The following is a 24,182-nucleotide window of genomic DNA, read 5'->3' as shown; positions in this document are numbered from 1 at the left end:
TGAACATTTTAATACTGTGTATGCCAATAAGGCGGTTTTTGAGCCAAAAAGCTACTATGATGTTCAGAATTTACCTAAGCACCCAAGCTGTAAATTGCTATAAAGCTATGAACTCTGAGATAGCTTCTTTAAAAGAGCATAACACTTGGTCTCTTGTACCACAAACCCCAGATATGAGACTTATAGATTCAAAATGGGTTTATAGAGTTAAAATGAATGACAATAATGAAGTTGAAAGGTACAAGGCGAGATTAGTTGCTAGGGGTTTTCAACAAATTCCAGGCAAAGATTATGATTTGTGTTATTCACCAAGTGTAAAATACGAAACAGTTAAGCTTTTGTTAAAAGATGCATCACAACGTGGACATTCTGTTTATCATCTAGATATAAAAACTGCATATTTGTTTGCAGATTTAAAAGAACAAATTTTTATGCGTGTTCCTGAAGGCATAGGCGCCGCTGAAGGTTTGGTATGCAAATTAAATAAATCCCTTTATGGTCTGCACCAAAGTGGGAGAAATTGGCACCAAACTTTAGCAAAAGAATTGCTGGATATTGGTTTTTCACAAGGAAAGGCAGACAATTGTGTGTTTATAAAGGAAAGGGAAAACTCTGTAACAAAAATATGTGTGTATGTAGATGATGTATTAATTTCTACAAAAACTAAACAGGAATATGAACAGGTAGCATCACAGTTACAGAAGAAATTTGATGTGGTGGAATTAGGCATAGCTAAAAATTACTGGTCCATGCAAATTGAGAAAGGCGAAAATGGATCTTTTCTGGTTCATCAAACTGCAAAAATTGATGATCTTGTTGAAATGCTATGTTTAGAAAATGCAAATGGGAAGGAAACGCCTATGGTGTGTGGTTTCACCTTTACAGGTGAAGATAAGCCATTTCCTAACAAAACTTTGTATCGTTCTGCTATAGGCAAGCTAAATTTCATTCAAAGAATCTCAAGACCAGATATAACTTATGCTTTTCACTTTCTGGCAAAATTTGTGGAAAAGCCCACTACGCAATGTTTCTCTGCTCTTAAAAGAGTGGTAATGTACCTTAAACATACCAAACATTATAGATTGCAGTTTACATCAAGTATTGACGAAGGTCTTGAAATTTTCTGTGATGCATCTCATGCAGTGGAACAAAATAATTGCAGGGGTGTGTCTGGTATGGTGTTTTGTTATAACGGTTGTCCATTTGAATGGAAGTCCCAGACACAAACCATTATTTGTCTCTCCACAACAGAGAGTGAGTTATGTGCATGCGTTCAGGCCACTCGTGATGTAGAATGGTATCTGCAAGTATTTGCTGACCTACAGATGCAAGTTACACTACCAGTAAAAGTTTACCTTGATTCCCAGAGCGGACTTGCTATCCTGTGTTCAGAGACCAATACGCAGCGCACTAGAGTCTTAAGGTTACATTTACAGTTTGTAAAGAAACTAATTGCTGATGAAATGGTTGTATTTGAATATGTTCCAGGTGACAATCAAATTGCGGACATTTTTACAAAAGCACTTCCAAAGGTTACACATGAAAGACATGTACAAAATATGCTTTATGTTTTTGTTCCACAATGATGAACCACAGGGGAAATGTTGAATGGTTTCTTTAAATGTAAAGGTCTATCATTGTTCCACCCAATGTGTATGTCTTTAAGGGGCCAGAGCAAGGGCCAGAGCAAAATAACGTGACCCAGCTTTGCAGCTGTGAAACATAGCAGGTGCTGCTGAGTTGTATTGATTAAGCTGTGTCAGCAATTGGGTGTAGTATATAAGGAGCAGCACCTAGCTCTCCCATTACCCTGGGGGATGGGTTGGTGTTTGGGTCTGGTTTGTTGTTGATGTATTTAGTGTATAAGGAGTTTTTGTTTTTATTATTAAAACCTTGTTTAAGTTATTTTTGAGTCCCTTTTTTAATGCATGGTCTCCCCAGCAAGCTCTCTGCAGCGCTACTAAACTGCAAATAGCCAACAAGAACAACTTAAGGTTTATGTACAGAGGTTGCAATTGGGTTGAACCACAGGTACTACAGGTTACACGGAAAGGGGGAGGATGTTAGGATATTTCCATTCCACCTTAAAAGGGGAGCTGGTTGTTGTGTCACAGCCTGCATATTTCCTGTTCACAAGAAGTTTCTGTTTTGTTTAGAGCTGTTGTTTTTCTCTCTATGCCTGGACATCGAAGCAGGCAGTCTTGTTTTTTTCTTTGTTCTGATCAACGCTGAATAAAGTTGTAAATAATGCTCTCCTGAGTGCATCTTTCGCTGTGCGAACTCTGATGATAAAGCGTGCACCAGTCCTTCGAATGTGGAAAGCTATTTCTGAGGCTTGTGTCGCTAATTGACTGATACTGCATTTCTATGGGAGGTCGATGGATCGTCCGGAGCAGACGTGGGGGCATGATGGCCTTTGTCTCCCTGGCAGTATCCCAACCCACCATCCACTTTATTTATTTATTTATTTTTAATTGATTTCTTGACAACAACAAAAGGTGCAAACAAGCAAAACAAATTATCAGAATTTTAAACTATATAGCATCACAGCCTGGAAGACCAAAATACAAAGATACAGTGTGCCTCCAATGGGACAATAAAATATGAACTCAAACTCATATAAAGATTCCTTTTACAAATAGTAAAGAGTATTCGCCATCTGTGAGTTCCATTATTATTGAGAATAAAAGTTCAATATAGCCTTTAATGAGCCAGCCATTTGCGTATACTGATGGCACAAAGCGCTCGTGTGCCTCAGTACAAGTATAGGAAATAAAATATATGAAATATATGAAAAAAGTCATTTGAGCTGTGCCTTTAAGATACTTTAGTGTATGAGATACCTATTCAAGAGGGGAAATTTGTCAAATCCTTTTTTCCCTTATTTTCTCTCTGGATCTTGTTCTAGGTGGAACACTGGCTGCAATACACCAAGACTGCTGTTTCAACTGTATACCACCTGTAACTAGTACATTTTGTGATATCTAAAACGAATTTCCAGAACAGAAGTTGACCTTCAGAATTAACTGCTGTGACGACCATGACTATTGTAATATAATTGGAGATGGGCAATAAACCTAAACATGTATGGACCCTTTCCTTTCGACCGCTTTTTCTGTCTCCCAATCAGATTTCATAAAGATCCCACAGGTAGAACTTGTGAAACACACTCTTTGTGAGACTGCATCTGAAGATGGAGTGAAACCTTCAGTTTCTTGAACAATATAGTCACCTGGTCATTCAATTTGTAAACTTTGCCAAGGCTCAAGCATTTTTGAAGGCAGATACTTTAGTTTAAAATTCATTATAGTAATTAATATCTAATCCAGAAGTAATTCCTAATAATAATAATAATAATAATTATATCCCTCCCATGTTTCTATAAAAGGACTGCCAGCCCCACTTGAGCAGCTTCACACACTCTCTCCTGTTGTCAAGAGGACATTCCAACGAGATGCCCCAACAACCCTGATAGAATCATCTGTCTGTTCTGAGCATGCCCAGAACTGTTTTCATGAAGGCCAGATCTCCCTAGCTTTCAGCATGGAGAGAACTTTGTGCATGCTCTGGTAACCAGAGAAACAACAGGTAGCACAAGATCAGATGTATGTGATCCAGAAAGTTGCACTGGCAGTAAAACTTGGTTTTGTTACCAAGTGGTGAAAGCTCCTAAATTATTGGTATATGAACTCAAGAATGGCTGGTGAGAGTCTTGTGGTTCAGCTGGTGCAACCAGCTCAAACCTCTTCACACGCTGTGATTCTCAGGTAGACTGAAGGGGAACAATAGGCTTGATTAACATTCCCTCCCAAAGTAAGCTAAACCTGGCAGGACAGCTTACTGTATGGTCCTGAAAGACATACATTGGCTCGCAGTATGTTTCCGAGCACAATTCAAAGTGTTGGTGCTGACTTTTAAAGCACTACACGGCCTTGACCTGAAAGAGTGTCTCCATCCCCATCGTTCTGCCCAGACATTGAGGTTCAGCTCCAAGGGCCTTCTTCTGGCTCTCTCACAGCAAAATGTGAGGTTACAGGGATCCAGGCACAGGGCCTTCTCACTAGTGGTGCCTGCCCTGTGAAACACCCTCCCTTCCAATGTCAAGGAAATAAACGACTATTTGACTTTTAGAAGACATCTGAAGGCAGCCCTGTTTAGGGAGGTTTTTAGGGATTGATGTTTTATTGTGTTTTTAATATTCTGTTGGGAGCAGCCCAAAGTGGCTGGGGAAACTCAGCCAGGTGGGCAGGGTATAAATAAATTATTATTATGATGATGCCCTTCATGCCTTAATTAGACATAAGCATGTTGTTTATGTGAGGCTGGTTATCCCACAGTTTCCCTGGAGGGTCAGTGAGAGAGTAAGCATGGCAGAGTGTGCTGTATTTGACTCCACCAGAGCATTTACATAGCACTGGCCTCCTAGCTCTGACTCATCCTCTGAGTAATTTGCAGCATTTCCACTGCTGGAAAGTCAGGTAAACACTTCTCCTCCCTGAAGGTTGCCATCTGCACATTCTGAGCCCCCAAAGAGCAATAGAACTGTGAGGTGGGCATGAACCATTTCAAAGAATTCTGAACATCCTGGTGAAGAATGATGGAGACATCCTTTCTGTGAGCACCTAGAAAGGAATGCTGTGATCACCAATAGTCAGCATGGATTTCTGAAAAATAAGTCATGTCAGACTAACCTGATCTCGTTTTTTGACAGAATTACAAGCCTGGTAGATGAAGGGAACGCAGTGGATGTAGCCTACCTTGATTTCAGCAAGGCATTGGACAAGGTGCCCCATGATATTCTTGTAAAGAAGCTGGTAAAATGCGGTCTTGACTATGCTACCACTCAGTGGATTTGTAACTGGCTGACTGACCGAACCCAAAGGGTGCTCATCAATGGTTCCTCTTCATCCTGGAGAAGAGTGACTAGTGGGGTGCCACAGGGTTCTGTCTTGGGCCCGGTCTTATTCAACATCTTTATCAACGACTTGGATGATGGACTCAAGGGCATCCTGATCAAACTTGCAGATAACACCAAACTGGGAGGGGTGGCTAACACACCAGGGGACAGGATCACACTTCAAAACGACCTTGACAGATTAGAGAACTGGGCCAAAACAAACAAGATGAATTTTAACAGGGAGAAATGTAAAGTATTGCACTTGGGCAAAAAAAATGAGAGGCACAAATACAAGATGGGTGACACCTGGCTTGAGAGCAGTACATGTGAAAAGGATCTAGGAGTCTTGGTTGACCACAAACTTGACATGAGCCAACAGTGTGATGCGGCAGCTAAAAAAGCCAATGCAATTCTGGGCTGCATCAATAGGAGTATAGCATCTAGATCAAGGGAAGTAATAGTGCCACTGTATTCTGCTCTGGTCAGACCACACCTGGAGTACTGTGTCCAGTTCTGGGCACCACAATTCAAGTAGGACACTGACAAACTGGAACGTGTCCAGAGCAGGGCAACCAAAATGGTCAAAGGCCTGGAAACGATGCCTTATGAGGAACGGCTAAGGGAGCTGGGCATGTTTAGCCTGGAGAAGAGGAGGTTAAGGGGTGATATGATAGCCATGTTCAAATATATAAAAGGATGTCACATAGAGGAGGGAGAAAGGTTGTTTTCTGCTGCTCCAGAGAAGCGGACACGGAGCAATGGATCCAAACTACAAGAAAGAAGATTCCACCTAAACATTAGGAAGAACTTCCTGACAGTAAGAGCTGTTCGACAGTGGAATTTGCTGCCAAGGAGTGTGGTGGAGTCTCCTACTTTGGAGGTCTTTAAACAGAGGCTTGACAACCATATGTCAGGAGTGCTCTGATGGTGTTTCCTGCTTGGCAGGGGGTTGGACTCGATGGCCCTTGTGGTCTCTTCCAACTCTATGATTCTATGATTCTATGATTCTATGATTCTATGACATGTGAGGGAAAACATCTAGACTGATGTACATATGGTCAGTGATGCGAGGAAGCGAGGATTGGTTATACACTGGATTAAAAAGCACATCTCCACAGAACTGAGAGATTGCCAAGCCAAGTTCTGGATTCTAAGCCTTCATCTCTCGCTGCTTATAGCCACGTTGTAGCAGGAGGCTGGGAACTGAATGTGGTCCGCTCTATATGGCCTCCCAGTTTCTTCTTGGCCAGTCCTTCTCACCAGGCCATGCCACCATCTCACCTGTCTTTGCTCTGCATCCTCTCTCAGTCCATTTTACCATTTGGAATGTGTCCTACAGCTCTGGTGATGCTTCTTCCTCCCAGGAGAGAGGAATGAGAAATATGGCCTTGTGTAGACTAGACACCTATCATTTAAAGTCATTCCACCCTGGTCCGGCCCTGCCCATATAGAAGATTATATGGTCCTAGCCTTTAAGTTCAACACATAAAAGCAAGTAGAGCCTATCTTCACATTCCCTCTCTCATTCATTCAGCACAATTTTAGGTTTGGGGGATGGGGGTTTGGTGGTTTGTTTGTTTTCACAGTTAGATTAATGTTACAAAGAAGTTTTATAGACTGATTTGAGGGTTTTTTAATAATAAAGTGGAATATAAGTTGTATGAAAATAGCTAAAAATAAGCACACAGAAGTCTTCTTAAGTATATCTGTAACACCTGTGAGGTTTGTGCCTAGGGGTGGGGGAGAAACTTGATTCAGTTTGCATTTAAAGGTGAATATACCAAATTTACACTTTGGGAAATAATACGCGAACAGATCCAGGGTCCTCCTTCAAAATTCACTCGTTTCTGAATTTTGCAATACAAGTAAAGTGCACAAAAATGTGTAGACTTAGGCATGCTCTCCAACATGCTGAGTCCCAAAATTAGGACACACATCTTCCCAGCCGTACTCCAATGTGAGTCATGTAACCACACAAGATTGTGGCACTGGAAAAAGTGGGTTTTTTAGAGGCGAGATCTTGAGGCGAGGTTCTCAAAATAGCTAGCAGGCTCTCATGCAAAGAAAGGGATGCCCTGCTTGTGGAATATAATAATAATAATAATAATAATAATAATAATAATAATAATAATAATAATAATAATAACAACAATAATAATAATAATAACAATAATTTTTATTTATACCCCGCCCTCCCCAGCCAAGGCCGGGCTCAGAGCGGCTTACAAGCAATAATAAAAACAAGATGAATAATTTCAACTTAAAAACAAAAATAAAATACAACATTAAAATAATGGAACATTAAAATATTAAAATGTAGCCTCATTGCAGGAGGAGAAGTAAAATAAAAAAGAAAGAGAGGGAGGGAATCAATTGGCTCCAAGCCAAAGGCCAGGCGGAACAACTCTGTCTTACAGGCCCTGCGGAAAGAAATCAGATCCTGCAGGGCCCTGGTCTCATGAGGCAGAGCGTTCCACCAGTCCGGAGCCAGAGTTGAAAAGGCCCTGGCTCTGGTTGATGCCAATCTAACTTCCTTCGGGCCTGGGACCACTAGGGTGTTGTTATTTATGGACCTTGAGGCTCTCCGTGGGGCATACCAGGGGAGGCGGTCCCGTAGGTACGAGGGTCCTAGGCCGTGAAGGGCTTTAAATTTCAAAAGCAGCACCTTAAATCTGACCCTGTACTCCACCGGGAGCCAGTGCAGCTTGAAAAGAACTGGGTGAATATGCTCCCATGGGAAAGACCCCGTGAGGAGCCTCGCTGCAGCATTCTGTACCCGCTGGAGTTTCTGGGACAGCTTCAAGGGCAGCCCCGCGTAGAGCGAATTACAGTAGTCAAGCCTGGAGATGACCGTCGCATGGATCACTGTGGCCAGGTCGGGGCGGGAAAGGTAAGGGACCAACTGCTTGATGCGGCGAAGGTGGAAAAATGTCGCCTTGGCTGTTGCTGTAACTTGCGCCTCCATGGAAAGGGAGGTGTCAAGGATTACACCCAAACTCTTAACGGAAGGCAATGGCAGTAATTGGGCCCCCACAAGAGAAGTGAGTTGGTCCCTCATCCCCATGCCATCCCGACCTAGCCATAGGACCTCTGTCTTCGAAGGATTTAGTTTCAATCGGCTCCCACGAAACCATCCAGCCACAGCTTCCAAGCATCTGGTCAGTGTGTCCGGGGCCGAGTCGGTGTGGCCATCTATCAGCAGATAGAGCTGAGTGTCATCAGCATATTGGTGACATCCCAGCCCAAAGCTCCGGATAATCTGGGCAAGGGGGCGCATAAAGATGTTAAAAAGCATCGGGGAGAGAATTGCACCCTGTGGCACTCCACACACCAAGGAGTGGCGCGATGACATTTCCCTCCCTAGTGCCTCCCTCTGTCCCCGACCAGAGATAAAAGAGCACAACCAGTTATGGGCTATGCCCTGTATCCCCACGTCTGCGAGGCGATGGTCCAGAAGATCATGATCGACCATGTCAAAGGCTGCTGACAAATCTAAAAGGATCAGCAGTCCTGACCCGCCTCGATCCAGTTGTCTACGGATATCATCTGTTAGGGCAACCAGAGCCGTCTCCGTCCCAAAACCAGAATGGAAACCGGACTGAAATGGATCTAATGCCGATGTTTCCTCCAGAAACCTACCAAGCTGTTCAGCAACCGCTCTCTCAATTACCTTACCCAGGTATGGAAGATTTGAAACTGGGCGGTAATTGGATAGGTCTAAGGGATCTAATGAAGTTTTCTTTAAGAGTGGACACACCACTGCTTCCTTCAGTTCCCCTGGGAATGTCCCCGTGTCAAGGGACAAATTGATAATTTCAACCAGGGGGGTCCGCGCAACATCTGGACACTCCCTAATCAGCCAAGATGGGCACGGATCAAGGAGGCAGGTGGTGGGCCTACCAACTTGGAGGAATCTATCCACATTAGTAGGGAGTATCCGATCGAAATGGTCCAACACTGGACCTGAAGTCAGTCGAGGAATATGCTTGGGTATAGTATGTTTTACAAATATGTTTATATTAGGAGAAAAATCATATTAAGATGTCAATGAATTTTCATCAGGACTTCCTTTCTGAACAAAAAAAGTGTCAACTAATTTGAAGATGTGAAATTAGGAAAATGAGAAACTGAGAGAAATCAAAATCGGCAGAGTCCACCATTACTGATTTTGCCACTTATTTTCCAGGTTTTCTTCTGCAACCTTATGGGGGGGGGGGGATAAAAAAAAACCAAGACACCAGAATAACATAGTAGCTTTCATTCTTATCAGTTCACGGAATTACAGAGATAGCCACAACTTCAACTTGATCTTCTTGAGAAAGGAAATGGTGAAGGGCAGCCAAAGACGTCAGAATATATATATGCTGGTCTATGTTGAAGTACCGGTACTTCAGGTGACTTTAAGACTTTTCTATATATCTTTATTGCACAAGTCACTGTCACTGCAACATTTTAGGATGACTTTGGTGTCATCAAAGCTTCCTTCAGCATTGCAGTCTTCATTTGTCCAGCATCCACGTACAATGGAATATAGGTTTCCATCTAAGGGGGGGGATGGAAAAAGAGTGAGCCGTGCTATTTTTACCATAATAATTAATTATTCCTGTTATATGTCTAGTCGCCATATACACCTGCACTGGGTTACTAATTGTCAGGGACTGGACAGAGGAGGAATGGCGGAGATTGCCTCCCCAGTTTGACTCTTCCAGGGAGGAGGAAGAAGACAGTTCAGAATTACAACAAGGGTTTTAGGAAGGTCACAGCTCAGAGGCAGATTAGGGGGAAAGATGGGAAATAATGGGAGAGGAGAAGGAGGAAGCATCAGGGGGCGACAGCTGATGGACACTGTGTCTTTAGAAAGCATTCCAGATCCCCCCTGAACCCAGGAAGCCTTGAAAGCAGGAGAGCAAAGAGGACAGAGACAATGAAATTGACAAATGAGGAAGTGGGAGAGACGAGGGGTGGAGATTCACTCAGGACAACGGCATTATCCAAGAGGCTGGATTCTATAGGCTCTCTCTGTAAATACTGAATAAAAAGAGGATGGTAAGAAGCATTCCCTTGTCCTTGTACATTCCTGGGCAACCAGCCGGGAGTCGTTCCGTGAAGTGGGACTATTGTCCTTTGTTCTTTCTCTTTGCTGTCTGATGCTTGAGAGAGAGGGAGCCATGTTGCAGTGCTCCGTGTGTGTTTATATGTAAATAAAGTAGATTAGACAAAATGCTGAGTTGCTGAGGTCTGTCACGCAAGTTGCGCTAACTTTGCAGATCCCTAAGTGTGTCGGTGTCAGTTGGCATCAGTCACTGTGATGTTCGGGCTGAAGAAAGCTTTTGAAGTTCCCAAACGATTGACCAGGAGGGAGAGAACATACCAGGGTCCTACTTGAGTATAGGACAAGCTTCTGACAGGCAGAGGCTACAACCTCCCCTCCATCCAAGACTACACCTACCAATGCCTAAACTGCCACTTGAGCAAATGTTCACCACTAAACCGCTCACATCGGAAGCCAAGACATTAAACCTCCCACCAGGTCCGCCAACCATGCATTATTTCCCTCATCTTGTTGGAATGAGGCCTCTCTGTTGAATGTGATATCAGTGGGCTTAGGATAACCTACCTTTGTAGATTCTGGCTACATTGCAGTTTTTGGTGTCAGGGTCAGCTTTGCAGGTTTCAAAGCCATCGTATTTTTGACATGTCAGATCTGGTGGCATAGACTGGCATTGTCGACACAGCAGAGTATCTAAAAGACACGTGTTTATAAAAATAGCTATTCCAAAACAAAGCTTCAGCTGAGAATGAAATACACATGCCACACAACCACATTTCTTGCCGTTTTCCCTACAAAGAGCAGAAATGAAATCTTTAACTGATCTTCCAAATAAAGGGCACAAGTGGGCAGCTACCGTCTATTACGAGGCAAATCATGTAAAAGTTTAATGTGCATAAAATGCTGTTTGTGTGTATTGTGTGTAGAGGTCCTGTGCTGCCCAGACAACAAGACACCCCCTTTCGGCCTCGCTGATGTGGTCCAAAGGAAAGCAAAACAATGTATATTTGGCACCAGCTTGGCTGCAGGAGTTGCCGGAAGGATATCAGATCCAACCATCTTATGGTCTCCAGTCTGGATTTTTGCAGGGTTTACCCCTTAGCCTTTTCTTCTCTCAAATATGTCCTGCAAAGTGGCAGGTAATAATAATAATAATAATAATAATAATAATAATAATAATAATAATAATAAATTTTATTTATATCCCGCCCTCCCCAGCCGAAGCTGGGCTCAGGGCGGCTAACAACAATCAAAATAATCCAGCATTCTAAAAACATTCATTATAAAATTAATTAAAATCAAATTAAAATCAAATTGATGGCAACCATTAAGCAAGATTCTGTGCAGATTGCCAGAGGAGGGGGTCAGGCTGCGCCCTGACCAAAGGCCTGGTGGAACAGCTCTGTCTTGCAGGCCCTGTGGAAAGATGTCAGGTCCCGCAGGGCCCTAGTCTCTTGTGACAGAGCGTTCCACCAGATTGGAGCCGCGGCCGAGAAAGCCCTGGCTCTAGTTGAGGCCAGCCTAACCTCTCTGTGGCCTGGGATCTTCAGGATGTTTTTATTTGCAGACCGTAAATTTCTCTGTAGGACATACCAGGAGAGGCGGTTCCGTAGGTACGAGGGTCCTAGACCGCATAGGGCTTTAAAGGTTAAAACCAGCACCTTAAACCTGATCCTGTACTCCACCAGGAGCCAATGCAGCTGGTATAGTACCGGATGAATGTGCTCTCGCAGCGAAGACCCCATAAGGAGTCTCGCCGCGGCATTCTGCACCCGCTGGAGTTTCTGGGTCAGTCTCAAGGGCAGCCCCATGTAGAGTGAGTTACAATAATCCAGTCTGGAGGTGACCGTCACGTGGATCACAGTGGCTAGGTCAGGGCGAGAGAGATAAGGAGCCAACTGCTTAGCTTGGCGGAGATGAAAAAATGCCGCCTTTGTTATAACTGTAATCTGCGCCTCCATAGAGAGGGAGGTATCGAAGATTACACCCAAACTCTTAACGGACGATGCTGGCACTAATTGCACCCCCGCAAGAGATGGGAGTTGCCCCCTCAATCCCATATCGCCCCGTCCCAGCTAGAGGACCTCTGTCTTCGACGGATTTAACTTCAACCGGCTCCCACGTAACCATCCAGCCACAGCTTCCAGACATCTGGTCAGTGTGTCTGGGGCCGAGTCAGGATGGCCATCCATCAACAGATAGAGTTGGGTGTCATCGGCATACTGATGGCAACCCAGCCCAAAACTCCAGACCAGCTGGGTGAGGGGGCGCATAAAGATGTTAAAAAGCATCGGGGAGAGAATCGCACCCTGAGGCACTCCACACACCAAGGAGTGGCGCGATGACAATTCCCTCCCAAGCGCCATCCTCTGTCCCCGACCAGAGAGAAACGAGCGCAGCCATTGAAGGACTGTGCCCTGGATCCCCACGTCGGCAAGGCGGTGGTCCAGGAGTTCGTGATCGACCATGTCGAAGGCTGCTGACAGGTCTAGAAGAATCAGCAGCCCCGACCCGCCTCAATCCAGCTGCCTGTGGAGATAATCTGTTAGGGCGACCAGAGCCGTCTTGGTCCCATGACCAAGCGGAAGCCGGACTGGAATGGATCGAGAACTAATGTTTCATCCAGAAACCTACCAATCTGTTCAGCAACCACTCTCTCAATCACCTTACCCAGGAATGGAAGATTCGAAACCGGGCGGTAATTGGATAGGTCTAAGGGATCTAATGATGTTTTCTTTAAGAGAGGATGCACCACTGCCTCCTTCAGTTCCCCTGGGAATATCCCGGTGCCAAGGGACAAATTGATGATATCACCCAGGGGGATCCGCACCACGTCTGGGCACGCTCTAATCAGCCAAGACAGGCACGGGTCAAGAGGACAGGTGGTGGGCTTTACAGCTCAGAGGAGTCTGTCCACATCGGCTGGGGATATCCGGTCAAAGTGGTCCAATACTGGACCCGAGAACAGTCGAGGGGCCTCCAGTTCCTTTATTGTATCCAAATTGGCAGGGAGGTCATGGCGGAGCAACAGGACCTTCTCCGCAAAAAAGCTCGCAAATGCCTCACAGCTGTGTGTCAAATTGTTATTTAAATTTGGCTGTCCTTCAAGGGACGTTAAAGACCGAATTATACTAAATAATTGCGCTGGGCGAGAGCTAGCAGAGGCAATGGAGGCCAAGAAGTAGGACTTCTTAGCGGCCTTCACTGCCATCTCGTAGGTTTTCATAAAAACCCTATAAGATGTTCTTGAGGCTCCATCATGGGCACCCTGCCATACTCGCTCTAGCCGTCTGAGGTCCCGCTTCATTTTCTGAAGCTCCTCGGTAAACCAGGGAGCCCGGTTTCTGCGGGGTCGCAGAGGGCGCCTAGGTGTGATCTCATTGATGGCTGCTAGGAGCTGGATATTCCAGCCCTCAACAAGCTCAGTCAATGAGTCGCCAGGGGGAGCAAGGTCCCGCTAGGCCTGATGGAATCTATCAGGGTCCATCAGCCTCTGCGGGCGAGCCCAAATTGGCTCGCCACCTAAACAGGGTGGGGGTGGAAAATCAATCCTGGCTTTCAGAGCGTAGTGATCAGACCATGGCATCTTCATTGAAGTAGACATGATCACATCTATACCAGAGCCAAAGGTCAAATCCAACATGTGGCCTGCTTGATGTGTGGGGCCCGAAACAAACTGGGAGAGCCCTAGTGTCGCCATGGAAGACAACAGGTCCAAAGCCTGTGAGGAGGGAATGGCATAAGCATGGATGTTGAAGTCCCCCAATACCAATAGGTTAGGGAACTCCAAGGCCCAGCCGGCCACCGCCTCCAGCAGGCCTGACAGGGTGGCTGCTGGTGCGCTAGGTGGCCAGTACACCAGCCAGACAGCCAAGCTCACCTCGGAGCCCCACACTAGGCCAACACATTCAATGCCGGGGATCGATGGCAATGGTAGAGCCCTGAAAGAACAATCTTCCCGGATTAATAATGCCACACACACACCGGCCCACAGTCCGTGACTAATTTTTCTTTTCTTGGGGATTACTCCCAAAGACTTTCAGTGTTTATGTTAGTCAGTAACTCATCCCTTAGAGTCTGGATCTCTCTCTGAAGTTGCTAGCATATTGAAGAAGAAATTTTCCTATCTGAATCTTTCTATGGGACCAGAGAGAGAATAGTTATTGGATGATATTAAGAAGTAAGAACTTAAAACTGGACTACATTGCTAGTTGTTTAAGAAAAATGAATTGATTTGTATTTTCAACATTTTTGTAACAAATTTAAAGGCAGCTTGCAGTAAAACTTTGGAATTCTTTGTTGGTTTGAAGAGCTTATTGATTCAAACTCTGTACAATGTATTTATTTGATTTGATTATTGTATACTTACTGTTATGACCTTACATGTTATGATTTCCTCCTTATTCTCTACCTTTTCTATATATATATTGTACCTGCACATAATTCATATACAGTGGTACCTCAGAAGTCGAACGGAATCCATTCCAGAAGTCCATTCAACTTCCAAAATTTTTGGAAACCAAGGCACGGTTTCCAATTGGCTGCAGGAAGCCACAGAAACCGCATCAGATGTTCAGGTTCCAAAGAACATTCACAAGCCAGAACACTCACTTCTGGGCTTGTGGTGTTCAGGAGCCAAAACATTTGAGTCGCAAGGCATTCGTCAGCCAAGATACGACTGTGCATCTCTTTCTTTATTGTTGATGAGATTAATTAAACCTGATGAGGGGAATCCAATTTCTCTCCAGGCTATTAAAAGTTTGGTTCTATTTCAAAAAGAGAAGGAAGGAGTCGCTGTTTATGTATTACACACTTGCTGAAAAGTCTTTCTCCTGTGCCTTGCCAATGGAACTTACCTCCAGGTGTGAGGAGCAGGAGAGCACAGATTGCAAGGAGCAGGATCTGATCCTTTACGCTCATCTTGGAATCAGAAGGGTTCTGGGTCAAAGCAAAACCCTAACTCATGGAGGTAGAAACACTGATCACCGCTCCCTGCCCTGTGGAGTAGGCAGTTGCTTTTAACCCCTCTGATAACATGCATGCACAACCCACTAGAAGATACCCTGTCTTTATAAGATGGGGAAATGAAAGGGCAGTGGACCATAACCTGGACACATGAATATGAGATATGAAATATGAGATATGAAAGCAGGAAACAGAGAGAGCTTTGAAAGCTTTATTGTTTGTTCTTTTGTTTTCTAAATGTTCTTTGATGGCTTCTGGGTGCACTCATAAGTTACACTTCATGGAATTCATTGAAATCAACTATACCTAATAGTGCAAGTAAATGTTTATGGACAGAAGTTGGATCATTATGATCAGTGATATTTCAGTTTCTTGGGACAGGCTGAGATGTGCATCAACTGAGCATTCACCCTACGTACAATGTGCATGTAGTGCCCTCCTAATCACAGATAATTGATGGAAATTAGATTAGATGTGGACGCACAAGGCATTAAAAAAAATAATTCAAGACTCTTTGCCCTCTACTCCACTTTCCCCCTTTTCCTGCCCAGGGCTTGCCCCTCAGAGCCAGTGGCTTGGAAATAATACCTGAACAGAAACACAATCATTTCTTCAAAACTTGCTTGGGTAAAGTATGCATATAACAAAGATTCAAGATATATTACAGTAGGTGAAAAATCACACAAAAATGCTCTTGGATTTTTATGAGGACTTCTTTCTGTAAAAAAAGATAGAAGTCACAAACTGATTTGGAAATGTGCAGAAGTAAATTTAAGATTGGGAAATAGAAAACAGGGAGAAACTGAAATTGACAAATTCTCCCATTCCTGTTAGCCATTGTTATTTTGCCCCCTGCCCAAGTTATTCACATTAAATATCCAAGTCTACTCAGTGTACTAAGTTGCGTGGCATGTTCCCGCCTCCCCCCGGTAGAAATAAAGACACAGGACACAAAACTTTAGGTTAATGGACTAAAATTCGCCACAACTTTATTGGTTACAGGTAAGAGCTGTATTGGCTTAGGCATTGGTCCTATCAGACTATCTGGCTTCAGCCTGTTTGCTTGAAAACCGGAAAGGGTTAAAACCAGCAGGAGGAGCCCTGCTGACGCACATCAACTACCGTATTTTTTGCACCATAACACTCACTTTTTTCCTCCTAGAAAGTAAGGGGAAATGTCTGTGCGTGTTATGGAGCGAATGCCTGCGGCTGGCGGGGGGGATCTGCTGCAGTCGTGAGCAGAGGATCCATGGTTCCCCTTCCTTCCCTCCTCCGTGGTTACAAAGCATGGATCCACATGGATCCTCAGGATTTTTGCATTGGGCTACTCCAAACTCACTGTCAGATCACATGTCTGTGGCCACAGCATGAGCCACAAAAATCATATATCCACTATTTCGTTTAGAATATTTTTTTTTCTTGTTTTCCTCCTTTAAAAACTATGTGCGTGTTATGGTCTGGTGCGTGTTATAGAGCGAAAAATACGGGTAGTTACTCCCCTGGGGTCACCGCTTGGGGGCGCGCTTTAGGCCCTGGCCTCCATAGGCTTCTGATGAGGCAATGCCCCCCCCCCCCGGAATCCTTTACCGGACTACTACCCTTCAAAATTTGGGGGAGGTGATGGCGCTCCCCCCCAATACATCTACATAACAATACCCCTACCAATGCCTAATTGCCAAAACCAAAAGAGTTGTGATGATTTGCTACGAGGTAGGCAAAAAACCAAATGGCCAGTGGCAATTTGCCATGTGGAAAAAATTCCTAACAGGCCCCTTAATGGTGACAAACCGAAGTCCATAGCAAGGTCAGAAGTGGGACCTTAGTGGGTGGGAAACCAGATCAGCTGCGTGGACCAAAGAAGGAGATCCCGGGGGCCGTGCTTGCCTTAAATGAGGCAAGCCACACATCCCAAGCCAGCTGATTGGCTGGCTCATGGGATGACGCAGCCCCGAGAATTCCCCTAATCGTGCAAGGCTGAAAACCAGCCTCTGTGCGTGTGCTGGGGGCATGAAGCCCGCAACACCACCTCCTCCTTATGTCGGAAGTGGCTATACTATTATACCCATCTTACAGATTAGCTCAAATTGATGTCCCATTTTTCTAAGCCATAGTTCCATGGGTATCCTGTGAAGAACTGCTGAGCTCTGAACCAGCACAGAGAGAGCTGCAAGCATGAGCAAGGATTTAGCTTCTCAAAAGTTTTAAGAGGGTCCGTGGGATGGTTATAATTGCTTATTTAAGAAAACAGTTATAGAATCACATGGCTCTTGTTCATTCTTCATGCTTCTTGTGAAATTGTCATATGAGTTAGTGAACACATTATTTCATAATTGCAAGAAGCAGAAGCCGTTCCTTTGAGGTCATCTTGGAATCTGGAGGTTAATGGGACAAAGCAAAACCCAAGTCACACTGGTCTTCAGCACTCTGCAGCAAGAGTTTCCTTTTATCTCCATGATGATACATTTCAAAAAGAACCCAAGAGAATACCATGTCCCCTTAAGAGGATCAAAGAGAAAGGGGCTGGGCCAATGAAGCACAATCACAGTCATTAACCCTATCATAGTATCCATTAATTTTTGAATGCTATTGTAAATTAATCTGAATAAATTTTAACAGTTGAGATCTAATCCAGAACCGATCCTAGTAACATATGTAAATAATGCCCATTTTTCATTAAAACAACAACAACAATATTGTGACACATCTGAACAAGACCATCAGTTCCTATTACAGGGATCAAAGAGGAAAGGGAGTGGACCAAGAAATCATAACTGGACCGCTCATGTACAAAAGGAACAAGAGCATTGGCCTTCAGTAAACTGGAGCAGTGCTTTCTTTTCTTCTCCATGATGATGCATCTCAACAAGAACCCAAGAGAGCATCTTGGTGAGCCAAGAAATCATAACTGGCCCACTCACAGACCAAATAAGCAGCATGTTGAATACAACCCTACAATTATAATTATTAACCATACATAGTATTGATTGACTCATGAATGCTTTTAGAAAATAAACTGAATTATTTATTTAATTAATTAATTAGAAAATTAACTGAATCTTATTTAGAACTGATCCTAATTAAGAAGAAAAAGTGAGAGCCAGCCCAAAGAGTAAGGGCACATGCATGCCTTAAGTCAGGTGGCCCTAAGTCCTTTCTATATTTATTCATTGCATAAGTCTCTGTCACTGCAGCATTGAACAATGAGATGGCGACCATGCAGGCCTTCTTCACCATCACAGTCTTCTTTTCTCCAGCAGCCTCATGTGGTGGATTCTTGTATTCCATCAAAGCAAAGCCCTGACAGAGGAAGAAACACTGGTGCATGTCATCAAGGGAGGAAAAGGAACTGGTCTACCCTATCCCCACTGATAGGGTAGACCAGTTCCTTCTCCTCCCTTGATGACATGCATGCACAAGCCTCTTCAAGGACACTCTGCTCTTGTAAGGAGGAAAAGTCATGAACTGGCTACATAAACATGAGATTACAATGTGAATGAGGGAGAGAGAGTCTTGGAAACTTATGCATTCATATAGTGCACTTCCTGGAGTTCATCAAAATTAATTATATATGAAAGTGCATTATTATGAGCAGGAGTAGGAACATTATTTCAGTTACTTGGGACAGGCTGAACTGTGCATACACTGTGCCTTTTAGTTATCTTCACACTATGTACAATGTGCATTTAGCGTCCTCTTAATTTCAGATCATTGGTGGAAAATGGAAATGTGCCATTCTTAACACAGCTTCTTCTGAGACCCCCCCCCCCCGCTTGCTTTCATTGTGAAATATGCTCTTTGAGTAAGCTATATGCATGGCTTGGTGCTGGTGCTGACCTTTAAAGCCCAAACAGCCTCAGTCCTGTATACCTGAAGGAGCCTCTCCACCCCCATCATTCAGCCCAGACACTGAGGTCCAGTGCCAAGGGCTTTCGGATGTTTCCCGCACTCTGAAAATGAGGTTATAGGGAACCAGACAGAGGGCCTTCTCGGTAGTAGTGCCTGTCCTGTGGAACACCCTCCCATCAGTTGTCAAGGCAATAAGCAACTATCTTCCTTTTAAAAGGCAGCCCGGTTTAGGGAAGTTTTTAATGTTTAATGCTGTATTTTTTATATATATTCTGTTGGGACTGAAGGCTTCCGAGCAGGGAAAGTAGGAGGAGACTGGGCGTGAAAGAACTTCATTGCTGGAGAAGTTTAAGAAACGCCCACTGACGGATTCTGCCAGCGATTGAGACAGCCACGGGTGAGTGGCTTTCCTGACAGAAAAGGTTCACTTAGGCAACCCAGCCAGGTGTGGGGGCTGGCTTACACACGAGCAACCCCTTGAACCATTACAGGTACTGTTAAACTCGACTCTTTAAACATTACAATAGCGAACTGCATTTACTGCCCGTCAGTGGAAAATTTATTATCAGTAAGCTGCTTTGCTTGTCAAGGCATAACTGTGCGTTTCCTAAAGTCAATGTGTGAGTTTTTCGATGGGAACAAACGTCTATTGTATGCCCGGGAATCTGATGGTTTATATAGACTGTATTTCGCACCTACTCACAATCGCCTATAAATTGCAGAGCAGCACAGTCAAGCCAGGAGTTGAGGAATGTAAGGCCACAGGACATCCGGGTCAGTGCCTCCGGTAATGGCTTAATTCCTCTGACCGGGAGGGATTCACTTCATGGAAATTAGGGTCTGACCGCCACGGCGAAGGCAGGGACCCACAAAAAATCACAGGCGGGTGAAGCCTGTAAACGTGGGATTCCGCTGGCACCTTTTGCGCCTCCCCTACTCACGGGGAAACCCGGTTTTGGGGATCCGGAGTGACGTGGGGTGAGTGGCGCGGTGCTGCGAATTGACTGCTTCTTTCCCGGATGAAGCCGCATTGCTGTTGCCGGAGAGCGCTGACTTTTTCCTGTGGACAATTTGATTTTAAAACAACTTCCCATGAGTAGAATGGAAAATTGGATTTTTAAACATCTTAATTTGGCACCGAAACGGGGAGGTTTCAAACAGGAAGTCTGCCTTCCCCTTTTGTAAATAGACTGGAGCAAAAAAGCTGCAAGCTAAAGTCTTGGAAAGCTTTCCTTAAAGGATTAAACTTCCATTGGCTAAAATCATCAAACCCCCCTTGGAAGCAGGAGGAGAGGGGGGAATTTTTAGATCGCGCAAGCCTGCAGGAGAGAGTGAAGAAAGTCAAATTACCACCGTTCTGAACCTGGAAACGGGCTGCTAGTAGGACTGAAGTTTCGGATATGTTCATTGATTGTGAATAGATCGTTTGTTGACAGTAAGTTAAAGAAGAGAAATACATTGTTTCCACTGTCTCCTTCTGCGTTTAAAAAGGAGTAAATGTAATTGAAAATTGAAACTAACTTTATTGTTTGAACTGTGCTTAAAAGGATTGATACAAATAGAAATTGTTTCCCCCTAGAGGAAGCCTTTGAAATTGTTACATGAGCTGAGTGGGGAATTACCAGCTGCAAGACAAGATCGTGAGAATCTGGGATTGATCTTGGACTGTTAAGAATGTTGACAGAAGAAGCCTTAGTGGTTGCATTATGTATGATTAATGACTCATTGGAACAGCTCCATAGGAAGATGGATGTGACGATTATAAAAATTGATAACTTGGAACAAAAAGTGACATATTATGGACAAAAAGTAAATATTAATACAGAAACTATTCAGGAATCGATACAGGGATCTACCTTGTCATGGCAAATTGAGGAGAAGGCGGGGGGGAAGTTGTTAGAGCCCCAGCCTCACAGATGCAACTTGATGACTATAAGTGGATGCCTTTTATGATGGAATCTAGAGAAAGTCAGACTTTGAGGATTGGAGCCCCGCTTGGACTGGAAAAGGAAAGTTGGATAGATCCCTTCATGCAGGGACTTTTGGGACTTGGGCCAGGAGGAAACTGGAGTTGTGGGGACTGCCAGACTTGGAGGAACTTTGAAATACGACTGGAAATACCTTGTGAATTTTAGTCTTAACAATGGAGATCTGGCTGATTTGTTGAGAAGGAATAAATGCATTGCTAGGTGGGAATTTCCTCAAGATTTACTTTTCAACATCAGAGGAAGGAAACTAAGAACAAGACCAGGAGAAGACAAAGTAAAGTGCATGTATAAACATGAAGAAGACTCGCAGAAGGGACTTGGAAAAGAGATAAGAGCCTCGGACAGAAGATCACCAGGTTGATGGATTATATGGAATTGACGGAAATGACTGGCAGAATCCGAGACCAGGGAGAAGAGACGGTGGAAGAATATTGGAAAAAATTTAAAATCTATATATGGAAATAATGTAAAATTAATGAATGTTAGAAAAATGTTGGAAGGAAATTATATGGCTTTAGTAGAAATGCCTTAAGGAATTAAGCATAAATAAGTATTATAGTTTTAATGGAAAATAAGATTAAAATATGTTAAAATAATCATATGACAGAAAATAGAGAAAGGATTTGCTGAAACATTTAATAGAAATGGAATACAAAAGGGGAGGTGAGAGGAGGTCGATGAAACAAGGGAATGAAAGAGAGGATATTGAGATGGTATGATGTGTGTTTTTTGAACTGTTTTTGCTTTTGCTTTGTTTAATGTGTTAATGTTGTGTTGTGTATTGTTTATATATTGTATTGTAGGTTTTTTTCTTTTTTCTTCTTTCTTTTTTGTAAGGCTTAAAAATAATAAATATTATTTTTTTAAAAGGAATGTAAGGCCACATTCTGGGTGTGTCCATGAGGCACACAGAATTCTGGGACATCTGAATTTTGCGGATGTAATTAAGACAAAGAATATTGTTAATGGCCTCAACTTAAAACCATGTAAATTCTTTATGCAATGTCTATCCTGTTGCAAAAATAAGATTAAGGTTGCACGCAAGGGTAGGTGCTCAGATAGGAAAGTAACCGGGCCATTTGAACGTGTACATTGTCACTTAGTTGGGCCACTCCCATCATCATTAGGAGGTTCTAAGTACTGGCTAACTCTCATAGACCAGTATAGTAGATATTGATAGACTTATGCAATAGCTGAAAAGTCCAAAGGATTTGAGAAGTACAAGGTTTTTTGCAACTGGGTAAAAACGCACTTTAACAAACCAATTAAGAACCTATTTTCTGACCAGGGCGGGAAATTTGTTTCTGAGGATTTTGAGAATTTCCTGGAAGTGCAGGGGACTACTCATCAGTTATCTTGCCCCCGAAGTCCCTGGCAAAATGGGCTTGTTGAAGTTGTGCAGCGTGACCTACAGGCAGGGGTTAAAACTTATCTGCATGATGCTAATCTGCCCAAAGTCTTTTGGGCTGAAGTGCTCCATGCCTTTTGTTAGAAATCACAGTTATCATTCTGGTTTAGATGTCACCCCCTATGAGAAGTTGTTTAAAAAACGCCCTAATCTGAAATACCTACGCTTTTGGGGTTCAGATGTAATTATGCATTATCCCGCTAAACAGAAATTCGGTGAGCGTAGTGTTCAGGGAAAATTAATGAGCTACCAGCAGGGGGCGTACAGAATTTACATACCAGCAACTAGCAAATTTCATATTACCAGAAGCATGATACAAACTTTAAATTGGAATGGAGTTGCTGTTTTCCAAGATACTAAGGGTATAGATAATACTGAGAGAGAAGAGGAAGAAGCAGCAGCAGCAGCAGCAGAAAATAATGGTGCTTCTGAATCCCTTTATGGTCTGCACCAAAGTGGGAGAAACTGGTACCAAACTTTAGCAAAAGAATTGCTGGATATTGGTTTTTCACAAGGAAAGGCAGACAATTGTGTGTTTGTAAAGGAAAGGGAAAACTCTGTAACAAAAATATGTGTGTATGTAGATGATGTATTAATTTCTACAAAAACTAAACAGGAATATGAACAGGTAGCATCACAGTTACAGAAGAAATTTGATGTGGTGGAATTAGGCATAGCTAAAAATTACTTGTCCATGCAAATGGAGAAAGGCGAAAATGGATCTTTTCTGGTTCATCAAACTGCAAAAATTGATGATCTTGTTGAAATGCTATGTTTAGAAAATGCAAATGGGAAGGAAACGCCTGTGGTGTGTGGTTTCACCTTTACAGGTGAAGATAAGCCATTTCCTAACAAAACTTTGTATCGTTCTGCTATAGGCAAGCTAAATTTCATTCAAAGAATCTCAAGACCAGATATAACTTATGCTTTTCACTTTCTGGCAAAATTTGTGGAAAAGCCCACTACGCAATGTTTCTCTGCTCTTAAAAGAGTGGTAATGTACCTTAACATACCAAACATTATAGATTGCAGTTTACATCAAGTATTGACGAGGTTTTGAAATTTTCTGCGATGCATCTCATACAGTGGAACAAAATAATTGCAGGGGTGTGTCTGGTATGGTGTTTTGTTATAACAGTTGTCCATTTGAATGGAAGTCCCAGACACAAACCATTATTTGTCTCTCCACAACAGAGAGTGAGTTATGTGCATGCGTTCAGGCCACTCGTGATGTAGAATGGTATCTGCAAGTATTTGCTGACCTACAGATGCAAGTTACACTACCAGTAAAAGTTTACCTTGATTCCCAGAGCAGACTTGCTATCCTGTGTTCAGAGACCAATACGCAGCGCACTAGAGTCTTAAGGTTACATTTACAGTTTGTAAAGAAACTAATTGCTGATGAAATGGTTGTATTTGAATATGTTCCAGGTGACAATCAAATTGCGGACATTTCTACAAAAGCACTTCCAAAGGTTACACATGAAAGACATGTACAAAATATGCTTTATGTTTTTGTTCCACAATGATGAACCGCAGGGGAAATGTTGAATGGTTTCTTTAAATGTAAAGGTCCATCATTGTTCCACCCGATGTGTATGTCTTTAAGGGGCCAGAGCAAGGGCCAGAGCAAAATAACGTGACCCAGCTTTACAGCTGTGAAACATAGCAGGTGCTGCTGAGTTGTATTGATTAAGCTGTGTCAGCAATTGGGTGTAGTATATAAGGAGCAGCACCTAGCTCTCCCATTACCCAGGGGGATGGGTTGGTGGTTCGGTCTGGTTTGTTGTTGATGTATTTAGTGTATAAGGAGTTTTTGTTTTTATTATTAAAACCTTGTTTAAGTTATTTTTGAGTCCCTTTTTTAATGCATGGTCTCCCCAGCAAGATCTCTGCAGCGCTACTAAACTGCAAATAGCCAACAAGAACAACTTAAGGTTTATGTACAGAGGTTGCAATTGGGTTGAACCACAGGTACTACAGGTTACACGGAAAGGGGGAGGATGTTAGGATATTTCCGTTCCACCT

At 43.4% G+C, this 24,182-nt stretch overlaps 1 long non-coding RNA gene across 1 annotated transcript; it reads left to right on the top strand.

Annotated features, from left to right (window-relative positions):
• The first annotated feature begins 1,326 nt into the window (after positions 1 to 1,326).
• Positions 1,327 to 24,002, top strand: LOC310703026. The gene is made up of 2 exons (XR_014523904.1): positions 1,327 to 1,629; positions 23,727 to 24,002. It is a non-coding gene; the product is annotated as an uncharacterized lncRNA (long non-coding RNA).
• Positions 24,003 to 24,182: the final 180 nt, after the last annotated feature.

The sequence above is a fragment of the Podarcis liolepis genome, assembly GCF_965112155.1.
Source record: "Podarcis liolepis genome assembly, chromosome: 3".
Taxonomy (NCBI): domain Eukaryota; kingdom Metazoa; phylum Chordata; class Lepidosauria; order Squamata; family Lacertidae; genus Podarcis; species Podarcis liolepis.
Note: the sequence above shows the minus strand (reverse complement) of the source record. Positions and strands in the feature narration are given on the sequence as shown.